This window comes from Pinus tabuliformis, chromosome 3_2, assembly GCF_031772625.1.
Source record: "Pinus tabuliformis cultivar Carrire ecotype Pingquan chromosome 3_2, CPIR1, whole genome shotgun sequence".
Taxonomy (NCBI): domain Eukaryota; kingdom Viridiplantae; phylum Streptophyta; class Pinopsida; order Pinales; family Pinaceae; genus Pinus; species Pinus tabuliformis.
In genome coordinates, this window is record NC_142302.1 from 703,524,667 (window position 1) to 703,549,846 (window position 25,180).

General features: G+C 33.0%; 1 non-coding gene across 1 annotated transcript; it reads left to right on the top strand.

The window, feature by feature from the left end:
* Window positions 1–8,699: 8,699 nt before the first annotated feature.
* On the top strand, window positions 8,700–8,771 carry TRNAT-UGU (transfer RNA threonine (anticodon UGU)). The gene has a single exon. It is a non-coding gene; the product is annotated as a tRNA-Thr (tRNA).
* Window positions 8,772–25,180: the final 16,409 nt, after the last annotated feature.

Sequence of the window (25,180 nt, forward strand, 5' to 3'; positions counted from 1 at the left end):
TCCATGTTGCCTTTAAGTTTTGCTTCTATACCATCCATCTTAGCTTCCATGCCATCCATCTTAGCTTCCATTCCATTCTTTAAACCATCCATATTAGCTTCAGTTACTTTTTGTGAGAGTGAAATTTGTTGCACTTGGTCTCATAATTTTGATATATCATCTTGCATTCCTTCCTCTTCTTCATGTGTCATAGTAGAGATTTCAAGTTGCTCACTAGGTGTTTCCATTTTATTTCTTCGGGTCATCAATGAATGATAATTATGCTTCACAATTCCCTTTGAATCACTTCAAACTACTTTCTCAAACAAGACTTATGCAAATTTTGAAAAAAACTATACACCTTTTTTTTTTCCGCTTTGTATGAGCTCGATCTTGAAATGATTGTAACTCTGTAATTTTGGATCTCGAAGTTCTAAAATTTCGGCCTGTGATAGCCCTCTAATTCTTCTTTCCAACCCCGTAACTCAGATCACAATTGGATTCCCGCAGAAAGAGTTATACCCAATCACTCGCGATGACCTAATTATAGATTGGTTCAGTAGAACAAACTTGTACGATGTTCCATGTGTCATTGTTTCGAGCTTAGGTTCTGAAAATGATACCCAACAAGCTACAATTTGTCCTCTTTTTGTCACTTTTTATGAAATTTGAATCAGATTCTCAAAGAGAAATTTATGACAATTTTCCCAAGGTAACCCGTTTGAGATCGAATTTGGGAGCCTGCAAAAACCCTAAATTCCTTAGTTCATATCTCCGAAAATATTGCAAAACAAGATATGAACTTCATTCACAAGGTTCATCACGATTTCATCTCAAATTAGTTTTAATTTCATCTTTTGAAGCTTCGTATAAAAAAGGTTATAGCAAAACTTCCACAATGACCTGTTTGAAGCAGCGAAACCCTAGAATCCAAAACTTTGATACCAATTGTTATGCAACCATCTCACAAAATAGAAGAATAAGGTAGATCAATGATTTCAAAAGTAGCCTCTTCGAGGGGGAAACCTCCTTTACATTACATAAAATGAACAATTCTTGGATGGTACAAATGACAAGACCTCCTTTCTATATATAGGAGTCTAATGGGTCACAATATAATCAGAGTCGACATAACAATAATAATGTAAGGGCACTGCAATAACAATAGTGGGCTTCTATGGGGCACAATAATAACAATATGGGGAAAACATGGGAAATAACAATAAGGGGTACAATGACAATAATAATAATGGAATACACTAGTATTATAGGGACCTAACATTCAAACACAAGGAAGGTTACATAATGACCACAATAAAAAATGGTCCACATACATGCAACAATTCCACTTGAACATAAAATATAAGAAGGGTAGCACCAATCATTTCATAGATTTCCTCATTCAGTCCATGGTTATAGCATTAACCATAGTCCTTAACTCTTGTGGGAATGAGACCTCTAAGTGGCCATAATTATACAACAGTAACTTTGACTTCATTATCACATACCATATGTTGATCGCCGGCAAACAAGTTTTAGACTTCCACCTCCAGGATGTGCTCTTATCCTACCTAGGACACCTTTGTGTTCCTTCAAGCAAGTGTGACAAGATGGTATGTGAGGCACATTAGGTTCAGGTGGAAAGGCACTTTGGTATGGAGAAGATAGTAGCAATACTTCAGAAGTATTTCTACTAGCCAAAGCTTCGACAAGATATCCAATAATATATCATATCATGCACTACCTATGCCATTGCTAAACCAACCATCAAGAAGAAGTATTGTACATTCCTATACATATATGAAACAAGAATTGAGAGTCTTTTTATGTGGATTACATGTCATGTTTTCCATTCACCAAGCATGGTAACGATTATGTGTTTGCAATCTGTTGGCCTAATTTATTTTCATAAAGTAAGGCATACATTTTTCAATCTGGGAGTCCATAAACTTGGGCATGTCATGCATTGTATGTGCAAGATTAGATTTAGTGTCACGTTAAGAAATGGAAAATTATTATTTGTCCTAAAGATTAGAGCTAAGTTTCTTAAGTTAACTAGTATGCAAATTAAAATCTAAAGCCATGAATTGAAAAAATCAAGGAAACATGAAACAAAACTATGATTTAACAACTCAAACAACTGAAAGAAATTAATCACTCTTCTTGAAAGTAAAAGCACACTTTTAAATTATTTTGGAAGATAAAGGATGCACTAACATCCCATAGGTTGTAGTTTCTTTGGGTTCAAAGGCCTACAATGGTTGACTCCCGAGTCTTGTACTTATCTATCACAATTGATTTCAAGTATTAATATAAAAGGACATATTCAGAAATGGAAAAAATGGTTGAGTAAGTCTATTTTGGTGGACTTTTCATGCATTGGGGCCTTTTCCAAATGGATTGATACTCCTAATATTTTACCCAACCCACCAATAAGCTTAATTCTCAAGGCATTTACTCATCTATGGAAAAAAAAACCTACAATTCTTTGATGCATCACTAGTTTGATTAGTTATGTATACATTAGTGCATTTCCTAATGGGTGAACACTCCTAATCTTTTACCTAGTTAATCAATAAGCTTATTTTCAAGAGAATTGGCTAATCTATAATGAAAATACCCTTTTTTTCATGAATGGAAATAAAGCTATGATAACTAATGATGTAACAAAGATGACAATTCAAAACAAAGAATTACACACAAATGTAAACAAGAAAAAGCATGATATGAACAAGACACTTAAGATTTCACAAAACTAAAGGTTTTCTTGGATATGTATCAACATGAAAGTAAAATAGACGAAATATGTATCAACATCTACATTTTTGAACAACAAAGAAAACAAGTTTACATGCTAAGACAATGGGAACCCTTCATGCCTTAGCTTGCACACCCAAAGATACCAGTGAGTAAAACCTTACAAGTATTGCTTATATTACTAATAATTAAGCTTAATTCATATCTCCGATGATGAAGTTTCAGAAGAATAGGATCAGAATAAAAGTCTTAAGAGTTTAAAATCTAAAAGTTGTTTGGAAAGCTTCAGTGGCATTGATTTTATTCACACAATTTGAAACAAACTACTGGAAAATATCTTTTAGCTAACAAGAGACTAATATGAGCTTTCTTATAGATAAAATTAGACCTTCCTCATAGCCAAAATCGCAGGAAAATCATGTTTTAGCAGATCTAGGTGAATTTCTCCACAAAATACAATTTAACAAGTAGAGTGACTGTGTTGAGTGGACCTTTACAAGCTATATCGTGGAACCAAAGGGAATCTCAACATCTCAGGATCACGAGTGACAAAATCCTTGTCCCCAATTTTACATATTTCCTACAAGTATTAAAACAAATGAGCATTTATGAAAACTAATATTTTCTATTAAAAATGTGGTAAAGTAGATTTACAATGCATATATTTTCATGAATTTCAAAAATTCAAAATTAATAACAAAATACCTTACGAAGTGGTTTACTGATAAAAATGAGTTCAAAGTGCAAAAAACGTGGTATTAAATAGATTTATTATGACATGGATGTTGTATTTTATCATAGAAAAATATCATCAAAATAGAGAATTGACACGGTTTTTGATCAATTCTCTAAGATGGCCATTTTGGCACCATTCAAGAAGAGTATCATAGCTGAAGCCACTACTAAACTCTTCTTTGAGTGTGTTTGGGTTCATTTTGGGCTACCTCAAACGATTATTTCAAATAGGGACAACATACTCCTCATCACCTTTTGGTCTAGCATATTGTCTATAATAGATACCAAGTTGATCAAACCAACTGCCTTTCATCGCCAATCAAATGGAAAAACATAAGTGGTAAATAGGATGATTGTGCATATATTTCACATGTACTCTCCAAGCATCCATTTACATGGGATAAAAGCCTTCCATATGTTCAACATAGCTATAACAAATCCCTCCACAACTCTTTTGGCCATAGTCCTTTTTAGGTGTGCTTGGGGTTCCAACCATTGGCCCTAGTTGATGTAGTTTTTCCCATTGCATCTTCACTAGCATAGTCCTGTTTTAAGTTAAGGAAGATATGGTAACCAATTTTTTTAAACTGATCAAATACCTCTAACAACAAGTCCATGATATCATGTAGAAAGCCAATGCCAAGTACAAGCAGTGACATGACTAGCACAAGGTTCATTTGACACCCCCTTTTCATCTCCCAAAAATTGTGATGTAATTAAATACTTTTAATATTGGGTTACCAACATTTATATCATGTACTTAACTTTATTATGTGATGTATTTTTTTTTTTATTAATAAAAAAATCTAGAGTTGAAGGAAGGGAACAACCAACAGATCGTGATGCCTTGGGGAGAGGGGAAAACTTAACCAGGGAGGAAAATATGCAAGGGGGATGGGAGAAATCCTAACCTTGGTTGAATAAATATAATTTTCCCTTAATGTGATGGATAGTATTCCCAAGAAGGTTCTAACAAAATACTAAGAAGATGAATGATCAAGGTATGATTGTAAAAATAAGAACGAGAAATGATCAAGGGGGTTCTTGGTTCTTATTTTCTCCTTAGCTTTTCTCTCATATTCTCTCACTCAGAAATTTAATTTGGCAAGAGAAATGGTGGAAAAACTCAGAGAGGTTTAGACCTTATGACTAGTTAAGAGCAATGAGTGATAGCCTATGTGATAGAGATTGAGTTTTCCTTGTGGGTGAAGGATAGTGGCCTTTAGTTTTTGTGTGAAATATCATTTGAAAATTGCGTACTAAATCCTTGAGTTTAGTTTTCCATCAAGACATTAAGATCTGGTGAGGGGATGGCCAACTATGAGAAAAATTGTAGCAAAACTAAGACTAAGGTGGGGTGGAGCATGGCTCACCCTACTTCAGTCCCATTTGTTTTTTTTGTTACAATAGATATATGTTTATTTTTGTGTTATTGATATTTCTTTCATGAATGATTTAGTGATATGAAAGAATTATTATTTTTGTAATATTATTTTATTTATGATCATTGTGCTAGTTATGGTAGTAAAGTCTGGACCAATGGGTTTGAAATCAGTTGGCTATGAAATTTAAATGAATTGGGATGCATGGGAAATGCATGATAATTTTGGGTACCTGCATGCCTTCCCTATTAATTGCATTCTTTCCTAAATAATTGCATGCTACATTTTCTTTAATTTCCTCTACATGCTATAAGTGATTTCATGGAGTTTAATGGTGGAAGCCCAAAATGATTTATGGGGTAAACATGTCATCTTGGAATTTGCACTCTAAATTTTTCTTCTAGGAGGTTACAAAATCTGAAAATTGGATCAAACTGAGGGGAAATCCTGCTAATCATTTGGTTCAATTTTTAGATCTTGGTTTTCTATATTCACATATATGATCTGAGGAAGTCGAGCTTCTTAAATGCTTTTCCAAGCAAGCCTTCTTGGATTTTTTGGTATAAATTCTCTTTTGGGAGGTTCCAAAGGTTAAAAATTAGACCATAGTGAGGGTAATCCCCACTGATCATCTAGTTCAATTTTCATACCTTGATTCACTATAGTTTCATATATATGATTTGAGGAAGTCGAGATTTTTGAATGCTTCTTCAAATAGTTCATACTGTAATTTTCGCTAAAACTTCTCTTTTGGGAGGTTCCAGAGGCTGAAACTTGGACCATAGTGAGGGGAAGCCCATTGATCATCTGGTTCAATTTTCAGATCTTGATTCCCTATATTTTCAAAAGTATTCTCTAAGAAAATTGAGCTTCATGAATGCTCTCGAAATAAGGTTATTGTCACTATAACTTTTCTTCTAGGCGATTTTAGATGCTAAAACTTGGACCATAATTAAGGGAAATATTGACTCTTCATGAAAGTCTTGTAGATATTTCATATCTTGGTTCACTATATTTTGGAGATATGCCTTAAGGAATCTGGATCTCCTAAATGCTCCTGAAATCATACTTAAAATAGGTTAGCTTCACATTCTTTCCATAACTTTCTTTCTCAGAGGTTCTAGATTATGAAACTTATATGAGACAAAGAAAATAATTGAAGGTACCTATGATAGAAAATTCATATTTCGGTCCTCTATAATTCCCGAGATATACTCTGTGGAAGATTGGGGCTTGAGATAAATAAACAATGCATACAAACTATTTGATGAGATGCCCCATCAAAATGTGGTTTTGTGGATGGTAATTAGGCAATATGTGGGAATTGTTTGATAAAATGATTTACAGAAAATGTGATGCCACATAAACCTAATGAAAGATTAGGGGGTTTGGTATGTTACATCGTGGTATCAAAGCCAATTTCTAAGCTCATGAAGAAGAAAAATTTTGACACCTCATATCCTTAATCGAGCATTAAGGCATCAGGTATGTTATAATTCCACCTAAGTTTCAGGTTGATGAAAAGGTGTGGTTATATTTATAGAAAAACTACCTCACATGCCCCCATAGGAAGGTCAGATCATTCTAATATGGGTCTTACACAATCATAAAGGATGTTGGTGAACATTCTTATGAATTTAGTATTCCCCCTTTCCTTAGCTTGCACCCATCATTTAATGTGGAGTTGCTTTGACCGTATGTTTCACCTTTGTTGGACACCTTGGAAGTAGCTGAGAAATTGCCCCCCATAGAACTAAGTTGTGACTACATTGAATAAGGCTATAATGGATCAGACCATGGACACTTAAACAGAGGATACCTGCTAGCAACACATACAAATCTACTGGGTTGTCAAAGTAGGGTAGCTTCTTCACCAAGGCAAGTGGCTCGCTGGGAGAAAAATTCAACATAAGTTTCCCCATGTGATGAGAGAAATTGACACAATGGAGACTATTCCTTGCTAATGGGGGAGGATTGCTTCAGGTGGATATCAGTGGCCACTCGACACTTCCACTATCTCAATGATTATCTATCTTCTTGGCAAATTTTCTATGATTTTTGGGTCCCAAATTTCCAGGGCCATTTTGAGGCCCTAAATGAGTTGTCATGGCATCCTTGGCCCTTGTTAAAATTTGTATTTCTCTGATAGTTATTTCTAATGAGCCATCGTGTGCCCCAAATAGATATTATACACAGATGTTGCACCCCTGGGTAGTTGATGTACCAACTAACCACCTCGAGGCCCACAAACCTTTTGTCATTTCATCTTCTATAGTTAGGGTTTTAGACCTTTTGAGTTATTTATTTATGTTAAAATGTCATTCTTTTTATCTCTTTTAACAACTTTTGTGAATGCGCGTAGCCGTCATCTATTTATGTTCAAAGATAACTGCCACCATTCTAGTTATTTTGGTTTCTACAATATCTATTGTTTCATTTATTAATAAAAGTTGGATTTTCACTATATTATTGTGCTCTTTGCTATATTTATTTGTGTTTGTTCCATTTATTTTCTTGCGTTTCATTTCATTACTCGTATAACCTGGATAAGTTTTGCTCGACAAAAATGATACAAAAGATGAAATTTTTCTAATACTAGATGAAATGAAATTGTAGATGCAAGACTTGGGCCACTACATGGAATGAATTGAAGCCAACATTGCACCATGAGTAGGTCGAATGCAACTAGTCAAGTTGGAGAGACCCCTATTAGGGTGGAGCCCTTAGAATCTTTGTAATTGCTAATGTCTTACAAGATTTTAGCTTCTCTATTTTCTAATTATAATGTACTTCACAACGTAGGCAAGTTCAGTCAATTAGAAACCCTTAGTGTACTCAACCTATGGCTATGTTTTGAGAGTTTTCTTTATAAAACTTTGAATATGCACATTTCAAGGACTAAGAGCTCGATGCACTATCATTGGCGTGGTTTCCCCAATGACAAACCAGTGGCTTGCATCAAGTCTCAATAAATGTAGTATTTTGAAAATCAATAAAATTAATTTCACAAAAAAAATGCAGAAATACAAGAAAAGATATTAATAAACTTATGTTTAAAAAAAAAAAACTTTAACAACACTCAAAATGTAAGTTGATTCATTTGAGTAAATGACTAAAGTCAATTTTCCTTTATGATGTGTTTTTTATTAATAGAACTTGTTACAATTACCTTTAAATTATGAACACATGAATTATGTTTTATTATAGGACAATAAATTCCATCTCAATAATTACTTAGAAATTAAATTTATATATTTAATTTAAGATAATAAATTGCGTCTTCATAATTAGATAAATTTTATATCTATAATTAAATAAATTTTATATCTATATATTTTTATTTATAGAGATTACATTTTTAAATAAGTTAATTAATTTATAGTTAATTTTATAAATAATTCAAGTCATAAGCGGCTCTTAAGAGATTAATTTATAATTATCAAACACTTTTCCTCATTTTGTCTCCCCTCCTTTCAATTCAAAAAATTATTAATTTACTAAACCATAAAAGCTTTAATTTACTAAACCATAAAAGCTTTAATAAAAGAATAAAATTCAATCCTATTATAAAATTCTAGCATTTTTCTTTATATGTTAATCTTTCTCCTCCCCTCACACCATTCATCCTCTCATGCCATTGTGCCAATCCCAACTTCCCTGGGCTCATCACCACTTGCATCCAATCCTTTAACATTTTAATTATAATTTTTCTACAAAATAAATCACCAGCTTCAAACATTAGATATTTGCATTTATAGTTATTGAACTTTGCAAAATGCTTGATACTATAAAGGAAGGATTGAATACTGAAAAGTATATTATTATGAAAGAAACAATTAGAAAGTCGCCTTTATAGCTCAGTGGTAGAGCGTCAGTCTTGTAAACTGAAGGTCCGCAGTTCGATCCTGCGTGGAGGCAATGGGTTTGGGTTGATTCCTAATTTTTCAAAACTTAGGGTAGAAACAACCGAAGGTCTTCAAATACTTCATGCGGCAACAATTTTTTTATATTATACTTCTGCCCAGTTATATAATAAATAAATTTATTTTTTTCATACTTTTCCATATAAAGCGCAAAGGTCCGCAGTTCGATCCTCCGCCGTGGCAAGATGCGTATTTAAATGTTACCGCAAGTGTTAGCATCAAATATATGAATTTATTTTTTTAATAAATAAAAAAACTACATATTTCTACTAAATAGTTTTTTATACTAAACAATTTAAACTCTTCAACACACTAAAATCATTTTTTATACTAAATAATTTAAACGGTTCAAAACACTACAATAATTATTCAATTTTATCAAAAATAAATTGGATCCATTGGCCGGAGTTTATAAAATTCCATGCTCTTCTTAAAATTTTTATATTGGCCAAATCGATAAATCTATAAAAGCTTGTTGGAAAAGAATACATAGCCAATCCCTATCATAATGGCTTTTCAAATTTGACCCAGGTAAAACTCCTTCAAATTTAATTACCTTATATGCTTTGACTAATCTAAAATTATGACCCTCTCTCTTATTCCACCCAAATTATCCAAAAACCTCTAATCCATAACCTTAATCTTTGATCTCCCGCCTTCCCCTCACCTTGATTTCAATATAATTTCCTCTTTAACTTGGTTTACTTTCCTTCTCTTTCATTTCTTTTATTATTTGCGCTCTCTCCCTAACATTTTATCATCAATCTAATTATTTTTTCTTTATCTTTGATTTATCCCCAAGTGTACAATTCCCCACATTCTTAGATTCAACTCTCTATTACCCCATTCTTTCATGACCTATTTATTTGAATTATTCACTCTAAGCATTTATTTTAATTAATTACTAATTTTTGTTTTTGTTTTTTTGGTTTTTTGTTTCTTAAATTGAATTTTATATATTGAAATTTTAAATTTTTGATTTCAGAGTTCTTTGATCTATATTATTATTGTAAATGTCTTTTCGATAAATTACATCATTAGTTTTGCGTTTACGTTTTGAACCATCTAATGTGGTTCATTTTCAATTGTTATATATAAATATATTTTTCTCCAACATTTATCTTTTGGTTTAATTCTCTATTTGTAACACCCTTCCCTTGTGTGTAAAACTTTGCAAACCTAAGTTGAGAAAAGCTAGGTCTGATGTGTAACAAGAAAAGTAAATACTGTATGAAATAAATAAAATAATTAATCACTTGGAAAAGCGAGACACCAAGAGATGAGATTCTTACCAAATCCCATTGGTGAATGGGAAGGGATAATTCTTTCTTCATAAAGCTTCTAGATTCAATTCTAGATAAGCTGGATGGATTGAAGATAAATATCCATTGAGAAAAACATAAAAACTTGGTAGGAGAGAAAGACAAACTTTTATGAGGAAAAGCCTCGCGGGAGAGAAAGGCAAGCTTTTATGAGAAAATCCTGGGCAAATGGATAAAAAAGATCCATAAAAGTGGGACATTGCTAATGGAAACCATATCATGAAAGAGGGTATTAAATACCCATTGTCGAGATCAACAGGAGGCAATTGATCCATGACAAAAACTCTCGGCTCGGGAGTGAACTGGAAGAGTCAGTTCTAGGTTGGGTGGTGGTGCTCACTTTTCCAAGTGGTGTTCTTTCTTCTAACCTAGTTGGCTTCACTTGCATGGGATATTGTATGTGTACTCCTTACTTTTTATGTTGTAGAACCGTTCAACTCAGATGTATAGATGTTTGTGTTATCTTTATTATGAGAATGATTGAATTCTTATGCATGTGACTCTTATTGCATCCAAGTGTAGAGTTAGTAATGGAAGCATAATAGGTAGTTGTTAATACTTGGGTCAAGGAGCTATCTAACACATGTTTCTCGTGGTAGAATCTGCATGCATAAGTAGAATTTTCTGTACTAACTTTGTTTATGAGATGATCATATACGGATGTGTGGGATATCTATTGAATCTAAATTTGATCACCATTAAATTTAGTGAAGGAACATAGTACGTCTTTAACCTTACGTTATATCTCTGTTTTAGGTTGGCGAATATTTATGCATGAGACATTGGTGCATGTGGAATAGTTATGGCGTAATGCTTTAAATTGTATAGTCCATGGTACAAATTAATTATGCCATGCATTATGCGTCATAGGAATTGCATTCAATGAGGCTAGTTTAGCTATTTCTGCATGTTTCATAAGAGTTATGTCAGTAACACTTTTGACTATGCTTGTAGGACTATGATCATGATTCATGGCCATGCTAGCTACAGTAGACTCAAGATAATGTTCCATTAATGCTTGTGTGGAGTCAGCGAAGAATTTTATTGGTTGCATGCCATGACTAATTCCTTTCTCCAAATTGTAAATTATGCTTAAGGGTTGATCTGATATATAAGTCTTATAAATGAATCTAAAAGTCCACGTTGTGGATCTAGTAAAGCATTGAAGGAGTATGTAGTATTATGGTTCATTACTTTGATGTTGTTCAATTGTTAAGAATATGAGTATAGTTGCATGAATAATATTTGTTCATGTAATTTTGGAATAATATTACTTGTGTCAGCGGTTGAATCTTAACCTTAACCGATGAAAATTTAAAGAATGAGAGCCTAGTAAGTAATTCTTAAAGTAGGCTGAGGGGGTATGTTACACTATTGAACTCTGACTCATCGTTTTGTAGCAAACCTAACGTTCCTCTCTCATTTTCTTGCACCTATATAATCCTATTTGCACTCTTTTCTAATCATTCTGTTTTGTTTGGTCCTCAGAATAGGCCGAGTGTCCATTGTAGAGTCTCACGACAGTTTTGTTTTTGACACCATTTCCATCCAAATTTCCTCTTTTTATAATTGCTATCAACTCAAATAAACAGTAAACTATAGAGTTTGACATGGTAAGGTACTCAGATGTCTTATTTTTCATATTTATTAATGTGCCTTATTATTAAGTTAAAAAATTGTAATAGCTACAGAATTAACACAATTCTGCATCTGTTTCATGATTCCGCAACTATCTCCATGGTTTTCCATATTCTAGTACGCCATCCAAGCAAAGAAGCACATGGGTATATGGGGATTGATCTCCTCATGGATCTCCTCCTATTCGGCTGAGCCAAATCATTAAGGAAATCGCCCAGTGGAGCAGTCAAAGAAGCAGGCCAATACGTGGATAAACAGAGCAGCGAGAGTTCAAATAGATCATGACTCTCCATTTTTCTTTCCAAATAGAAAATTGTCGAGAAACGTTATTTCTCTGTTATAAGATTAGAATGCAGATTAGGATTGTTTTATGTTTTTAAGGCATAAAAGTCTAAATCCATTGAGCATGAATTCTATATATATAACTCTGTAAATAGAAAGCCGGGACACATATATGTAATCTTTAATTGACGATCTGAAGTTTCATAACTCTGTTCTTCTTAATTGAAGAAGTATTCTCGTCAATCTCATGCACAGTTAGCTGTTGAATTAAATTCTTAAAACCTGTTTTTTTGTGCAGGGACCCTGCAGACAGTCGAGGTTCTTTCTTTTATTTTTAGCTATGTTCATTTCGTTTTTGTTATTTCCATAATTTCGTTATCACAACTTCAATCTTTTTGTAATTACTTGTTTACAGTGTTTCGTTTTTTATCTTTCAATCATTTGTATGCTTTCTAAAATAGGATTATGTACATAATCCTCTTCTTTTCATAACAAAAATGTTTGATTAGATTGCATTCCTTATGCCTTTTTTTATTACTTCAAGTATAATTTTTAATTGCAGTGTGTAGATCTTAACATAGATTGCTTTATAAATTTATTCTTGAATAGAAGTGATCCTTTGAAGAGAAGAAATAATTGTCTTTCTAGAAAATAAGTAGTTTAGTTATAGATTCTAGAATAACTTTCTTTTTTTTCAAAAACACAATTGATCTTGAAGAAGTAGTTTTTCTTTTCCATCACCTTGCGTAGTAATTCTTTTGAAACTAACAAAAATCAGTTAAATAGGATCATGATAGCTTGTCTTACTTTCCTTTTCAAGAGTTGATTGTAGGAATTTAATTGTAAATTTTCAATTTCATTAGGAACATATGAATAAAGAAAATCATTAAAACAAACACAATCATCATCTTAATAAACTCAAAAAGGCTTCTAGCATATATAGTGCACTTGCACTTCACAAGTTTACCAACTTCGATCGATAATTTATGTAAGCAATTTAAGAACATTGAATTGACTAAACATTTTGGCGCCATTGTCGGGGAAGTGTAAATAGAAGTCTTCATTAAAAAAAAAGAACATGATATGCATAGGGAAAGAGACTCTAGGGGTATATTTGTAGGTAGAGGAAAGAGCTTAATTCCAACAACATCACTTACTCCACCACGACCTAGTAGTGCCACACCACCCACACAAACTCGAATTCCATCCATAACAGGCCAACATAAACTTCCTGAGGTATTAAGATCTGAAATCCAACCTAGAGATTCACCAACTTCATTAACAAAACCCATAATAGAAGAAGATTCCATATCCCCAACAACATGAATAATTTTCCTATCTTCAACTTGACAACAAATTTTAGCTCAAGAGTTGGAAGTTCCTACTGAAGAAGAGGAAGAAGAAACCCACTTCAACCCATTGATATAAGAACCAGAGGAACTAAGGGAGGTTGAAAACCCAATCTTAGAACCAGAATCAGAACCCAATATTAGTTCTGAAGAATCTGCAATGGCTGGAGAAGGGGAAGGAGAGGTACATAATTTGAATGGTGAAAAACCTAGGATTGGAGGGGGAAGGGAGGGTGGAAGAGATGGAGGAAGAGGAAGAGGAGAGAATATAAATCTGTAACCCTTTGGATTTCCAATCCTCAATGAAGATACAACTGTAACAATGAAAAATATCTCACCCTCTATCCTTCCAAACTTTCATGGATTAAGGAGTGAATATCCAAAGACATTTCTCTTTGAATTTTAAGTGTTGTGTAGATCATATGATTATCTACATGATGCTCAAAAGTTGAAATTATTCCCTGCAACCCTTAAAGATGCAACATTAAAATGGTTTATGGGTTTAGGAATAAACTCCATAAGAACACGAGAACAAATGAAAACTACATTCTTAGAGAAATATAAAGATTATTGTATGCCCCATAACATTAAAGATGAAGTCTTTAAAATAACACAAAAAGAAGATGAAAATCTTGAAGATTTCGTTGAAATATTTGCTTACAATGTAAATGAATAATCTAGATGAGGAGACTTTGAAAGGTCTCTTATTGAAACCAATTGGAGATGAGTGGATTGATCTTCTTAATCTAATGGGTAAGGGAGACATTTCTCAGTTATCACTAGGAGAAATTTGTGAGTTGTGCACACACATTTCACGAAGCAAAGTAAGAACCGGGAAAAATCCAAGAGATCCTCTTCTATAAAGGATTAATAAATCTGTAGATGGGACAATAAGTAGGGAAGAATTAGGAAATTTTCTTGATAATTTTAAAACATATATTTTAGGGAGTCTTAGTGAACAAATTGACACCCTTAAAATACAAAACAAGAAAAAAGCCGAAAATGTTGCGTCGTCCATTTTTTGTGCTAAGTCAGAAAGAAACATGCCTTGAGAGAATGTCCTCTTGATTTAAAAAATCTAGAAACTTGTGTTATTTGTGCAGAAAATCATGATACAAAAGAATGTCCCTCAATACCAGGACTTAAAGTTGTTTATCAAGAAGAAGGAGTACCAAATCAGGTAGATCCTCTTTGTTCTATTGCTAAAAGACCTTGGCAGAATCCACAACCAAATACAGCTTAAGGTTTTAATACTCAACCATTTTCACAATCTTCACAAAGTAATTGGACTGCCCCAATACCTTGGTAATCTTGGCCACAACCTTGGTTAAAAGGATGGCAAAATCCATATGGAAAATTCCCTCCATATCCTCAATATCCTCAATTTCGACAATTTCAACAATCATATCCTACTTTTCCTCCACAATATTATCCTCAGCATGTTGAAAAAAATCAACCTCACAATGTGAATCCACAACTTTAATTACCATTTCCTCAAAGACCAAATCAATTTCCTGCCCAACCACTTCCAAATCTAAATACTAATAAAAATTCACAACCTGTTTACAATATGGAAGGACAAAATTTCAAACCTACATGATAACTCCACTACATTTAAATAATGTTCACCTTAGATATGGTAGAATATTAGAAAAGAAGTCCCTCTCAGTTGTTATTCAAGAAAGTGAAAAAGAAAGGATCCCTGAATAAGAAAAGTCTCTTAATAATAAAAAAGAAGAAACTCGAAAACGAGTTACTAAAACACATTCAAATAACTCATATCCTATTATGGAACAATATTCAGTATCTGTTTCAAAACCACCTTTCCCTGAAAGATTAAAAATTGATGAAGGGGTAGGAAAACAAATTTTATTGCCTGATTACAACATGTTAGATGAAATAAAGAATGTTTGCATAAATATTCCTTTACTTTAATCCATTAAGGAAATACCAATTTTCGCAAAAACAATTAGGGACTTGAGCATAAAAAGACCTGGAAGAAAGAGAAAATAAATCAAAAGAATCCAACTTGTTGGAAAAATTGCAAATATCATGATGGGTAAAACAACAATTCAAAAATATCTTGATCCAGGAAGTCCCATTGTGAAAACACACATCAATGGTGTAGAGATCCCAAATACATTGATTGATCTAGGAGCAACCATAAATATCATGAGTAAACAAACTATGAATCAATTAAAACTTTCTAATCTTCAATATACACCTACACTATTACAATTGGTAGATAGATCTGTAATCAAACCTAATGGTGTATTAGAAGACATATATGTATCCTTAGATTCTTGGGAATACCCTGTTGATTTTATGATTTTAACACCCAAGAATAACTTAGAAGGACATCCATTGATTCTAGGAAGACCATGGCTAGCTACAATTGATGCTTTCATAAGTTGTATATCTAGTGATATGTTCATTTCTGATGGGAGTACAACAAAGAAATTCACACTATATCCACAAAAAAAAACAATAGTAGAGGTTGAAAATGAAGAATGGATAGATGATGACTTTGATATAAGACCAATCTTTGCTACTTCACAATTAGATGAAGAAGATCAAATTTTAAATTTAATGGAAAATAATGAATCTTCATCATATTGTGAATCTAGTCAGAGTTTTCAAGAGCAATGAAATATTGAATATTTATCATCTCATCAATTATGCTTGCAATCTATGGAAAAATTTGGCAATTCTACAATTGAAATATTTCTGGGAACAACTTTGAATATCAACAATAATTTGGAAGAATTTCAAAAGAAAGAATTAATAAATATGTTACAAGAACATTCATCTTCTTATGCATGGGAATATACTGACATGAAGGGAATTGATCCTAATACTTGTAAACACCATATCTACATTGAAGAAAATGTTAAACCTATTCAACAACCTCAAAGAAGAATGGATCCAAATCTAAGGGAGATTGTTAAGGAAGAACTACAAAAACTATTGAATGTCAATTTCATCTATCCAATATCAGACAACCAGTGGGTTTCACCCTTAGTAATTGTTCCTAAAAAGAATGGAAAATGGAGAGTGTGTATTGATTATAGGGAATTGAATAAAGCCATTTTAAAACATCACTTTCCACTTCCTTTCATAGATCAAGTTTTAGATACATTGGCAGGAAATACATATTTTTCATTTTTATATGGTTTTAGTGGGCATAACCAAATCCAAGTAGCCCCAAAAGACCAAGATAAAACTACCTTTACCTACCCATGGGGAACTTATGCTTACTGGGTACTTCCCTTTGGATTATGTAATGTTCCTGAAACATTCCAAAGAGAAGTATTAGGCATTTTTTCTGATCTATATCATGATTGTGTGGAAGTATATATGGATGATTTTACATTTTATGGAAATTATTTTGAAGAAGCTCTTAAAATTTTGGAAAAAGTTCTCACTAGATGTAAAGAGACAAACATCTCATTAAGCCATGAAAAATGTTTTATGATGTTTACTGAGGGAATTGCTTTAGGACACCATATTTTAGGAAATGGAATTAGAGTGGATACATCTAAAGTAGAGTTTATTTCTAAATTATCAATTCCAACCTGTCAACGAGATGTTATAAGTTTTCTTGGTTTCACTGGTTATTATAGAAGATTTATAGAAAACTTTACAAAAATTACATCTCCACTTTTCAAACTACTCACAAACGACTATGAATTCAATTGAAATTCTGATTGCCAAAAGGCCTTTGAGTCATTAAAAGAGAAAATCTTTGAAGAACCCATTCTTAGAGGAACAAATTGGAAATCACCTTTTCACATTTCGACTGATGCTTTCGACAAAAATTTAGGAGTTGTACTAGGACAAAAACACTTAAATCCATATGCCATTTATTACACCAGTAAAAATTTGACTATTGTAGAGTTAAATTATACTGTCACAGAGAAGGAATTTTTAGCTTTTGTTTATGCCATCAATAAATTCATACATTATATTACTGGCTATGAAACTTTTGTACATACTGATCATTCTGCAATTAGATACTTAATGAATAAATTATTCACTAATTACAGAATCACTAGATGGTTGTTGTTGCTGCAAGAGTTTAACATTACTATTTTGGATTGATTTGGAAAACAAAGCACAGTTGCTGACTTTTTATCAAGGATTCAAAATGATAACAATGATATGTTTGGAGAAGATAATTTTCTTGATGAATATGTTTTTGCAGTATCTACTAAATCTCCATGGTTTTCACATATTGCTAACTATTTGGCTACAGGAAAATTACCATCATACTTGTCTCCTCGAGAAAAAAGGAAGGTAATTCAAATTAGTGCATCTTATTCATAGATAAATGAAGAATTGTATAAAACACGTCCAAATCTAATCATCCAAAGATGTGTGAGAGAAGATGAAGTACCAGAGATATTGAAAGCTTGTCATGATGAGCCATGTGGAGGACACTTCGATGATGAAATAACTTCTTACAAAGTCATTCTCTTAGGATACTATTGGCCTTCCATTTTTAAGGATGCGAGAGAGTATGTTAAGAGATGTGATAGTTGTCAAAGGATGGGGAAACATGTTCCTTCTGATGAGACGCCTCTACAACCTCAAGTACTTATTGAGCCTTTTGAAAAATGGGCTCTAGATTTTGTTGGTCCAATCAATCCACCTTCGACACAAAAAAGGTACATTCTTGTTTGCACTGATTATGTTACAAAATGGGTAGAAGCTAAAGCACTTATTTTTGCTACTGAAAATGTTGTAGTTTCATTTCTTTTTGAGGATATCTTTATTTGTTTTGGTGTTCCAAGAGGAATTGTAACAGATCAAGGTACTTAATTCACATCCAAGTTGGTACAGAAGATAATGGAGGAATACAAAATCAAACATCGAAAGTATACTCCATATCATCCTCAAGAAAATGGACAGGTGGATTCCACCAATAAAGTCATTAAAGCAATTCTCCCCAAAACTGTGCATTTGCATAGAAGAGTTTGGGCATAAAAACTTCTAGAAGCTATATGGGCATACCGTACCACATGGAGAAATACTACAGGACATACTCCTTATGAGCTTGTCTATGGAAAACATGTCCTATTTCCTATTGAGTTTCAAGTCAAAATTTTCAAGACAACAGTCAAATTGGGTTTTGATCTTTCAGAAGCATAAAAACAAAGAATGGAGCGACTAAATGAACTTGATGAGATAAGACAAGATGCAATCCAAAGAATCAATCTACTTCAACAACATATATCTAGATGGCATGACAAATATATCAAAAAGAGAAAATTCCAGCCAGGAGATTAGGCATTACTGTTTGATTCAAAGTTCAAACATTTCCAAGGGAAATTTCAAACTCATTGGTTTGGGCCTTACGAGATTGAAATAATCTTTGAAAATGGTGTAGTTAGGATCAAAACTATTGATGAAGAAAGGATCACTTTTCTTGTGAATGGTCATTGACTGAGAATTTATCTTAAACCGTTGACCAAGGAAGAATTTATCAAATATTTGCAAAATAATACTGATTTAAATCTGGTGAAGAAGGATTTTCCTTCTTCTCCAACTTGATCTCCAAAAGTCTTTTTCTTTCTGAAAAATAAAATAAAAAAATAATAAAAAATGTATAAACTTGAAAACAAACAATGGTTGGCATATTTATACAGAAAATCTAAGGTGAAAATCAAATTTTGACACCTTAAAGTTTCCTCACATCTGTTCTAAACCCATTTTCTTTATGTCCCACTCTTTTCTTTTCAAAAATAAAATAGCTACAAAATTATTGAGTTTTTGCGCTAACAGATTTCTGCAACCAATTTGATAGAAATTTCTGATGGAATAATTGAAAGAGTGATTGACTCCCTCCACTGCTAAGCACCTAAAGACAATACAAAGGACAACAACCAAAGGTTAGAAAGCAATAATTCAAAGGTATGCAATTCTTTAATTTGATAATAAGGATAAAAAACATTAATTATATGAATTATATAGACATCGTACTACCAAATTCAAAATCATTATTACTAAGAGTTGATATTATCGTGTCAAATCGGATCTAATCCACCATTCACTCCTCATCATTATACCTACACTCCAACCCACATCCTGATTTTATTGATTCGATTGCCTAGATAATGCTCTCAACGGTTAGATTCTATCGCACTTCTTCATACCCTTACCACCTACAATCCTATAATTCACACTCTTGTCCTCATTACTCTGAAACCCTCTGAAACCCTCATACGTTGTCAAACAAATAGTCTTAAGACAAAGCTTCTCAGTCATGGGAGTTATAGTCAAAACAGAACCAACAGGATGAAATTTTTTAGAAGGATATCCACAGAAAAGAGAATTGTTACAGAAAGCGCAATGGTTGGAGTTTGTGGAGAAATTTGACGGTTTCCACAAAGAAGTTACCAAATCCTTCACCATAGCCTTTGATGGGGTGGAAGTCGAGATAGGGTACATAAAATTTACAGTGACATAATCCTTTGTTGCCGAAGCTACTAGATTGCCTCGAATTGGAGAAAAATGGTTTAAAAACAGAGGTATTTGAGAGAGAGGACTGGAAGGTTTTTTTGAAGAACCCTAGCATGGACACAACCATTTTCAAGAAGGGAATTCCGAGCACAACATTGAAAAGTAAGTGGAGAAATTTACTTCTGATAATTCAAAAATTTGTTACTTGTGAAGGGAGGTTTGTTGCATGTTTTTCTATCATATCCGACTGCTGGTGAATTTTATTGAGGATAATGAAATAAATATTCCATATTTCTTACTTAATAGTCTAAGAAAGATGTTAGGGAATGTTCAAAGGAAAATTCAGTTTATAGACAACACCATATATCACCATGGTCTTGTTAAAATCCTCGTTGAATTTCATGTTAAAAATATGGGTGATAATTTAGAAAGCTTTTTAGTGAGGAACCATTTTAAGGAAGATAACCAAGAACAACCGAGTAGCGGCAAGGCCAAAAGAGGGAGAAAAAGAAAAATTGAAGAACCAGTGGAACAAGAACAACCGGGCAACAACAAAACCAAGAGAGGAAGAAAAAGAAAAACTGAAGAACCAGTAGAATAATGACAACAACAGTCACATGAGCAGTGAGCGGGGATGACATTCCTCTTGCAGAAATTTTAGAGAATATAAACAAGAAAAATGTTAGAAGAAATAAATCTATCCAAAAGATAGAGAACACACCCAAAACAGAGAAGCCTAAGATAGAAACAAAGAAAACAAAAATTCAAATGCCTCATGTGACAAGCTTAAGAAGAAGTACCAGACTCAATCCAACAACAAAAGAATGAACTTCAAAAAGTATGGATCATATCGACTTAGAAGCAGAGGAAGATTCAAGGGTTTCTACGCCAGCTTTCATCACACCTCCTGAGAGTCCAAGCCGAAGAACACCTGAAATTGATCTTGTACAACAGGAGATTTATGATTATATTGAGTCCTTGGAGAAAAGAGATGCGGTAAAAACATCAACTTCAAATCACGAAGAAGTCTAGTCTAGTAAACCACAAGAACCTCCAGTAATAAATGTTTTAAAACAATAAATTTTTGAGTTGGAGACACTAAACATGTACATTCAGAAGGAGAATCAAACTCTAAAGGCACAAAGTGAAATCCAAATAGCTAAGAGTGATAATCGGCTTTTACACTAAAGTTTGTGGTATAAGAAAAATAAGAAACTCAAGCAGAGAAACAAAGCTCTACAAAGACAAGTCATCAACATGAAGTACAAGATTCTCATGAAAAAGCCAAGGATGGCAGTGTTTGGAAAGAAAGGGAAAAATATGAAGTTGGATGTACTTGCAGAGGTCTTGAAAGAGATGCAATAATTAAACAGGAGACATCAGTTTTGTGTTTTGCATGAGGACACACAAAGACCTCGACATGGGGGAATGTAGAGTCTCATGACTGTTTTGTTTTTTACACCATTTCCATACATTTTTCCTCTTTTTATCATTGCTATCAACTCAAATAAACAATAAACTATAGATTTTGACATGGTAAGGTACTCATATGTCTTATTTTTCATATTTATTAATGTGCCTGATTATTAAGTTAAAAAATTGTAATAGCTACAAAATTAACATGATTCTGTAGCTATTTCATGATTCTGTAACTATCTCCATGGTTTTCCAGATTTCAGTACGCTAACCAAGCAAAGAAGCACATGGGCAAATGGGGATTGGTCTCCTCATGGATCTCCTCCTATTCACCCAAGCCAAATCATCAAGGAAATCACCTAGTGGCACAGTCAAAGAAGCAGGTCAATACGTGGATAAACATAGCAACGAGAGTTCAAATAGATCATGACTCTCTGATTTTCTTTCCAAATAGAAAATCGTTGAGAAACTTTATTTCTCCGTTATAAGATTAGAATTCAGATTAGGATTGTTTTAAGTTTTTAAGGTATAAAAGTATGAATCCATTGAGCACAAATTCTATATATATAACTCTGTAAACAAAAAGTCGAGATGCATATATGTAATCTTTGATTGATAGTCTGAAGTTTCATAAATATGTTATTTTTAATTGAAGAAGTATTGTTGTCAATCTCATGCGCAGTTAGTTGTTGAATTAAAGTCTTAAAACTTGTTATTTTGTGGAGGGCCCCTGCAGACAGTCAAGGTTATTTCTTTTATTTTTAGCTCAGTTCATTTTGTTTTTGTTATTTCCAGAATTGCATTATCACAACTATAATTTCTTTGTAATTACTTGTTTGCAATCTTTCATTTGTTGTCTTTCAATCATTTGTATGCTTTCTAAAATAGGACTATGTACATAATCCTCTTCTTTTCATAGCAAATATGTTTGATTAGATCGCATTCCTTCTGCTTTTGTTTTATTACTTCAAGTAGAATTTTTAATTGCAGTGTGTAGATCTTAACATAGATTGCTTTATAAATTTATTCTTGAATAGAAGTGATTCTTTGAAGAGCAGAAATGATTTTCTTTCTAGAACATAAATAGTTTAGTTATAGGTTCCAGAATAAATTTCTTTCTTTTCAAAAACACAATTTATCTTAAAGAAGTAGTTTTGATTTTCCATCACCTTGCATAATAATTTGTTTGAAACTAACAACAATCAGTTAAATAGGATCATGATAGCTTGTATGTAGGAATTTAATTGTAAATATTCAGTTTCATTAGGAACATATAAATAAAGAAAATCCTTAAAACAAACACAATCATCATCTTAATAAACTCAAAAAGCTTCTAGCATATACAATGCACTTGCACTGAACACATTTACCAACTCCGATCGATAATTTATGTAAGCAATTTAAGAACATTGAATTGACTAAACAGTCCACCCTAAAAGTTAGACACTATCCTCAATCCACATCCATAGTAAAATTTTCCATGAATAGCATTACTATATTTACATTTTTATATAATAAATATATTTATTGTAATATTATTTTTAGAATTTTATATATTTTAAATAAAATGAAAAGAGTTGTTTAAGTAGGCCACATATTTTGGCAAGATTTTGCACAAATTTTTGAAAATCCAAGTGTTAAAATTTTGGGTGCCCTGGGGGGTTGTTGATGGTGTTGAATCCATTTCCACCATCAAAAAAATGATTCAAACATTCCCACAATTAAATTTATTAAAAAAAATCACTAAATTCCTACATAAAAGTTCACCATCCAAACAAAATCATCACCTTATTAAACAACACCAAAATAAAATAATTAATTTTTTTTTTAATAAATAAACACAATATTTATATTTTTAATATAATAAACAAATTCTTTATTATTTCACAACTTCCCATATTCATTAATATTTTAAGACTTTATTGTTCTCTCGATGTTTTATCAAAACATCTTCTCCCATTACGCCATAACCATTGAGTTTCATTAAAATTCAAATTCCTTTTTATTAAATAAGATAATACGGTTAACCATGTAAGCAGTACTAGTAGAAAAGTAACTAGCATTTGCACCAGATGCTGCAAAGGAAACGTCGTAAGTCACCTTCATATGGTAATGGTTCTAGATCAAATTTTTGTGCAAGTATTCTCCATCGGCATTTCCATTTATACACGTCTCCATTAGCATAATCAAAGGCCTAGTTCTTTTGATAAGGATCTGTGGTAGCCTAAATTTCTTGTTCTGCAATCAATTCTGATCAAGATGCATCCATAATTATTCTTCTGAGAATGAAGTCCTTGATCAACTGAAACCTCGTGACCAACTCCTAGCAACACAACTTGTGTCAGGTTTTTATAAGACCTCCAATGCCCAACAACCTTATTGTTCACAACCCTTATACTCCTTCTCGTGTTAAAAAACTCATTGGTTCCATACCAATTCATTGTTCTCATCCATTCTGTATTGCTGACAACTCCATCTTGGATATCATAATGGCCCTGATACAACAAATATTCATTGTTGTTTCTCAAATGGTCCAGATCTCTGGTTGTCTTAGTCTCTGCAATGTGATTTTAATTATCCTGGTATACATCTCAATGGAATAATTTAGCTATAACCAAAGTCTAATATCTATCTGATCGACTATGTGTTCCCCTCAAATTGCAGATTGATAGGCTACGTAAAACACTTAGGCACCAGGAGGACGTGCACAAAGCATTGGAAAGAGCCTTCACAAGACCTCTAGGGGTTCTCCCTCGTCTTCCATCATTTCTTCCTCAAAAGGTATACTAAAACCTGATATACAAAGCAAGATTTAGTAGGTGATCAAAATGGTTGACTGAATGTCTTCAAGATCTAGTTCGCAAGCATATTGTTTGAGTGAAAAGTTAACATTTAGAATTGTAGATGAAATGACATGGGCATATCTTTCACTTCACTTATTCATGTAAGAGAGTTTTATAATTCCTATTCAGAATTCCCAAACCATATCATATTCTTCTCTTCAAATGATGGATTTCCTTCCCTATTGTAAGGGAAGCACAGGTAAAACCAGTTTTATAGAGGAACCTATAATGGATTGATAGTCAGAACTATTTTGTAAGGGATGGATTTCTGTTCTAATTGGAGGTCTTCACAAAGATAATGTTCCAGTTATTTAATTTCTCAAAATAGTTTTTTCCTTGTGGAGGTGTCTAGAGTCGATTATAGTATTTGACAGATATGCTTTCTTTGTGGCTTGGTCAGACAAAGCAGCTTCTTGCCGAAGTAACAATGCTTGAGGAAGAAGTTGTTTGCCTAGAGGAAAAAATTGTACATGTGAGACCATGTATGTATCAAAATGAAGAGCATGCCCCATCATCTACAAAGCAGAAGGAACCACTTGGAAATGTTGAACAATTGAAGGAAAAGAGAATACTGTGTATGTCTTCTTTGTTAGGAAATTTATTTGAGTATGTTAGGAAACATGGAAAACGAGATTCTTTTGTAGGAAGCTTGCTTCATTCCATGAAAAGAGTTCACTAGATAGGAATATGAGAACACTGAATAGAGTCCCCAAAACACATAATAGGGCTTTGGAAATTGGAGGTTTACATAGAAGGCAACTATCTATGGGCTCTATACCAGACACCCAGGGCCTCTTCTTTCTATCACAGGCTATGAATGGAAGCCTTTCTATTTACAAGGGGCTTGTAAAAACAAAGGCATTAGAGCTATCAACAAAGCACAAGAAATCAAGGATACCATTAATTAGCCATGAGAAAGAGAACCAGTCACATTTGAAAGAAAAGAACCTACATTCTTTTCCTCCAGTCCCAAAAGGAAATATTGGAGCTTAGAAACAGGCCTCACTGGTTCGTACAACTCTTATGGAGACACAACCCCCAACACCAAAAAGAAAGGTAATAATTTTGGAATCATGTATGTTAGCAAAACAC